We start from the raw sequence: 6000 nt of genomic DNA, 5'->3' as shown, positions 1-6000 counted from the left end.
ACAAAGAAAACAACTGTCTGACAAAACTTCACGGCTCTTTGTACTTGAGTTAACTCCCAAAACGGTGTCTCATGCATCATAATGCAACCTCTGAAAATGGTCTGTATATACACTTGGCCCAGGCATGAAAAACTTTATTAATACTGTTTGGTTAAAGAAAATTTCACATATTTAAAAGATGCCCTCTCTGTGAATGGTGAAATAAAAAGTGTCACATAGGCTTTTTGGTCACCCTAAGAATATGCATCAAACTAAATAAAAACACAAAGTAACTATAAATGGTGCTTACAGTCACCACGTGGATAAAGGTACCAGAAAACTGTACTATGCAAATTATGCCGCAGACCTGTCCCCACCACAGACGCAAACACAGCAAACCTCTTCAGCACCTACGCAAGAATCACGTGAAAGAGTATGGAGAGAGTTTACGAATGAAAAGCAAAAAAGAGCCATCAGGTGCGCAAAATAAACCTTAGACTCAAACATTAGAACAGGCTTTTCCCCGCAGCACGCCATGTAATACATACTCACAGAGAAACCGCCAGCCATTACAACTTGTGTCTAAACAGGTGTAGCTTCATACATCGCTCAAAACACTCGACTCCAGCTGAAAACACTTCACACAAGTCGAGTGTCCCAAGATTCACAACATTTACAGAAAATGTACTATTTTGCGATAGATATCGTTATCGGGATGAAACATGTTTATATGGGGACATGAGATTTTGGTCATATGGCACAGCACCAACATGGAAAGAATGTGGTAGGACACTTTGGAGTAGTGAAGTCTATTTGGACTTTTTGGATTAGCTGTATCATGCTGCAGGCTATTTTTTATTTTTATTGTTTATGAGAGAATTTCATTAAAATCCACTTAAAAGCACCAATAGCACAAACATGGTGGAAAGGGCAAGTTCAGTCATCCTGATGATTTTTGTGTCCTACTCGTTGCTGCCTGGTAACTAAAAGTGGCATTGCTTAAAATGTAACATGATGCAAAAATGTGGCTATTCATAACATAACATAAGTGTCTTCATTAGTATGTTTGATAGCGCTCTGGCCTCATCTGGCCCTCATGCAGTCCATAACGAGCAATGCTTTTTTTCTGTGAAAAAATCCCCCTGGTCGCTTGGCGTAGCACTCTCTGAGCCAATCCTTCATTAGGCTCTCCATCATCCAGCCTTTCTTATTGACTCTCACCACCATTTCTTTTGGGAATGTTTCCTTTGGCATTGTCAGCCGCTTACACCATCGATGGAAGCTTTAGTCCGGACGCTGTGCAGTTCAGGACACAAGTGAAATGCGTTCTGTCATGGCCACTTGTTTTCAGTGAGATGGACGAGTCACCTTTTTTATCAACAGTCCGATTGAGAGGCAGGTCAAACATCAAAGGTACTTCATCCATATTTATGATATCATCTGGCCCAATGGAATTCTCCGCTATCTTTCTTTGAGTAAATGTGCGGAAGTTAGCACGTTTTTCATCGTAATCGGGAGGGAGCTGCTGACATGACACAAAGTTGTGCGTGCCCTGATGGACAGGCCTTTGCGGCTCATAAATCTAAAACACCAGGATGGCCCACCTCTAAAATCTTAGATTTTCATTTTGGCGGCATTTGCTTTAACCTTCAGTCTGACCTGCACGGTGGAAACACCGCGGCCGCCGTCTCTCTGAGTGTTAACACAGTCTTCAAGAAAGTTTTCAAGCTCAGGCCATCTGCTATGATTACCTCTGAAAGCTTTGTCGTCTTTTTGCATTGACTCAGTTCTTCACGCTGGCGTCTCCACCGTCTCACCATCGATTCATTTATGCCAAGATTCTGTGCAGCAGCTTGATTTCCTTCTCGAGCCGCCAGATTGATGCCTTTAACTTATAAGCTGCATTATATGGTTTTCTTCGAGTCTTTTCCATGTTGATGAGGGTGAGTACAAACTACTGATTTACAATCATTTAATTGTGAAAGTGCTCTTCATTTATCTCCCACAATTTCATTGGACCTCTGAGAACTACTTATCAATTTTATTGGTCTGCTGTTACCAGGCAAAATGTTTTTGGCGACATGAAAAAAAAAAAAAAACATGCATTAGCCGCACGTTACTATAAGCTTCAGTGTTCACAGTGTGGGGAAAATGCAGCGGCTTGTAGCCGGAAAAATACGTTATTGTGGGTGATTTGAACATCCATGTAGACGCTAACAATGACAGCCTCATCACAGCATTTAATCATGTATTAGACTCAGTGGGCTTCTCTCAAAATGTAAACCAACCCCCCCCCCACTTTAATCACACTCTAGATCTAGTTTTAACATATGACACATGGTCCACTGATGACACCATAGCCCTGACACATACTGCCCTCTCACACCTGGAGAACAGAGACACATATGTGAGAGTGCTGTTTGTAGATTACAGCTCAGCGTTCAACACCATCGTTGGACAGGAAACTGCAGGATCTTGGATTGAGTTGACTGCTTAAAGAAGTCCTGCCATTAATTAATGCTTCAATCTTAAATATGATCAACCTATCTCTAATAATCAGCTGTGTACCACAGGCCTTCCAGCTGGCTGTAGTTAAACTGTTACTTAAAAAGCATCTCTAGACCCAGCTGTCTTAGCTAATTATAGGCCAATCTCTAACCTTCCTTTCATTTTTAAGTGTGCGGTCGCTGGATTGGGACACAGCCATGGAGTGCGTTAGAGAGTTTGAGCGTGCAGTGTTTAAAGCGTGGAAGTGCTGACCTTACTTTGAGTTTGATTCCGTAAAAAGTGAGAAGAACATTAGCGTCCGCTGTTCACTCACTGCGTGGGAAGAAAACTTCTTTTTACAGCAAAAAAGACCCTAATCTTCCGAGCAAGCACCGAGTACGCTGCCACGGGAATGTGAAATTCACAGAGAAGCTCCCGGATCCTTCCACTGACATGGCTGCTGCGGCACACCTGCACCAGGGCAAACCTCCGCCTGCCCCACTCCTGCTAAACAGGTGAAAATAGAGCAACAGGACCGCTGAGTCTTTGATTTTACTTATTTTCTGCTGTGTTTTACTTGCATCTATTTGAAAGAGTAAATGTAAACACAAAAAACTATTTTATTTTATATGCTGGAATCTGCAGAAAATAGATTTAATGTTAAACAAATTTCTCCCAGTCAGAGAATGTTGCATATAATTTAATGTTTGCTTGATGCATAAAGTTCAAAGATTAAAACTAGTTTTGAAAAGAGACTTTTTCATTTGATTACATTTTATATGATGGATTATGCAGAAAAAGTCGAATTTCAAGTAACTTGACCAACACAGCTGATGGCCAAATAAAGCTTTCTGAAGCTTGTACTGAAAAAGGTTTCATGACTTGAAACTTTTCACCACAGTTGTCTTTGGTGACATCTGGTGGCCTGAAATATGAAGAGCAGGTTGAATCACAACTTAAAATAAACTGCTTCTGTCATGGTTGGCTGTGTGACAGGCAGGCAAGCAGGATTGGTGGACCCAAAATGCAGGACTCAGACTCGAGGGATGAACTCAGAATACTCAGCTTTATTTGCTGGCACGGGAAAACAAGCATACAAAGCAACGCAAACTAAACTAAACTGGGAAACAACATAAACACAGGGAGCTCCACACAGCATGAGGGGGAACTGACGTTAACGACGCGACAACAAGAACTAACTGACAGGGACTAAAATGCACTGGTGGGCACATGAGGAAAGGAGGAACAGGTGGGCCCACAGCTGGGACTCATTAGGCTAGACCTTCAAAGTAAAACAGGAACTCCACAGGCAGAATTCAGAGACAATACTAACACAGTACAGGGACAGGAGGAACATGAGGGCAGAACTAAACTTAAGAGCTAGAAATCACAACCCAGAAGGACAAGAAATCTAGAAAAGCAAAACAGAACCCAATAAACAATAATATAGAATCAAAACACTGGGCCACAGGCCCAGGACCGTGAAAGTTTCATTATGATCGCTCACTCTACAGAGCCCTGTTGCCAGTTTCTGTTTAATATCCTGTGACGGTGCTGTGTGATATCGTTCTACCACTGTGGTGCTTTGAACATGTCTGTTTGATTAATAAGTAGTTTTGATGAATAAACATTCCTTGTTTAAACATGTGTCATGGTGTGGTCTCTCTTTGCTTGTGACTTCTTGACGTTTGTAAACATTTGGTGAACTTTATGAGTTTATTTCTGCCTTCTGTGTCCTGCATCTGGGTCCACACTCTACCTGCCACACAGCGGACCACGACGGCTGTAACTAGAGAACGGTCGAGGAATCTGGCTGTTTATTTGAAGCAGCTACTGCAGTTCATGGAAACTGGTACAGTTAGCAAAGTGTGATCCATGGTCTGATTTAGATGAGTGAAATCATTGAACAAAGTGAGGAAGCTGATCCACTTTGACATGTCTGTTGTGAAAAGACTTTATTGGATTCCTGCATCCAGGTAGGTCTGGATAGCTGCTTGTCCCTTAAAAATTATTCTTCTGCATTTTCTATACACTCAGATCTTGGTCTAGTATTAAAAGTGTTACATTTAACAACAATAAAAATCTAAAAGAAGAGGAAAATACTTTACACAACAGTAACATTTTTCTAGTAAACATAACCGTATAAGAAATTTTATTTTATAAACTTATAAATTTAGCTACAATTGAGCCGAATCTTTTTTTAAATCTACATAAATATCACATCATCATCATCATCAACCCGTCTCTTCATCTGGTTTTGTTGACTGTGGAGTACAGTGCACATGGAGACTCTCCTGTTTCCTGACTTCTATCTCTGAAAACAGAGAAGAACATTTCATGATTTGGAGGATATAGCATCAACTGAAATCATTTCCATTAATGGTGAAAAAGAGCAGTAAAAGCAGTGAGTTTGTTTCTTAGACATGAGAGGACAGTCTCTCTCACCTCTTGGCTGCACTGCCTCTGTTAAATCTAACAGCAGTGTACTCAGTAACTTCCTGTTCCTGCATGTGTCTGTGAGGCTGAGCTGCTCTGATGTTGGAGTAGAGAGGATCTGTCTGGTTATTGGAGAAGTGGATGCTGGTATACTGAAGATCATCCTGCTCCTCTGGCTGTCTCTGATCAGGTAAACACTGTATAGGAAAAAAGATCTCAGCTACAAATGTGATCAAATGTATTTGAGTTAAAGAACAACAGCAAAGAAGGATTTGTGAGTCCAACAGGAAGTTTAAAACCACAATGTTGGTTATTTGTACAACACTGATGTGACTGTTTTCACCTGTTCTCTGTTGTTGGCTCTGTCTTCAGATTTAACAGGTTCCTTGGACATCCTCTTTTTTCTGGTTGGGACAATTAATGATGAACAAAATAATGACATTCATAAACTGTTAAAATCAAACTTTATCTTGTAAACAATAATGTAACAGATCTGCTCACTGAATCCACAGGAAGACAGAGAAGAATATGACAGGCAGGAGAACAGCAGCAGTTACTCCAGCAGCTTCTAATGTTCCTGCTCCTGTGGAAACAAAGATCCAAATAAAACACTGACAGTTGAGTTAGCATTACAACAACTGAGCACAGAGTCGATTCAGGCACGACATCAAGTTAAGCCACAACATTGTAGAATAAATGTTACTGTGCCTGAATTTTAGATAATTGTACTCTTTGTAAAACTGCCCAGGAGCTTGTTCATGCATGAATAGTCAGTAAAATAAGCTACTGTAAGACTTGAGTTCACTGAAACTCAAGTAATGCTTTCCTTATTTTATGACCTCAGTTACCTGATTGTAACATGAAGTAGAGTTACTGCAGGTTAGAACAGTTAAAGCGGTGCTCTGATCACTGATGTACTGGCATATAGTCAGAGTTAGACAACTTAGATTAGTCCTTCAGCACAATGAGTTAACTGGTGCCATCCCAGAAATCCAGTGTGTCGGCTCAAACTTGAGTATAAAAATATGAATTCAGTCATTTTAGCAGCACACTGAACGATGTGTACAAGAGTAAAAACATCCAGAATGATTAGCCCAA

The sequence above is a fragment of the Oreochromis niloticus genome, unplaced genomic scaffold, assembly GCF_001858045.2.
Source record: "Oreochromis niloticus isolate F11D_XX unplaced genomic scaffold, O_niloticus_UMD_NMBU tig00000354_pilon, whole genome shotgun sequence".
NCBI lineage: Eukaryota > Metazoa > Chordata > Actinopteri > Cichliformes > Cichlidae > Oreochromis > Oreochromis niloticus.
The sequence above is the reverse complement of the archived record's forward strand: the minus strand, read 5'-3'. Positions refer to the sequence as shown.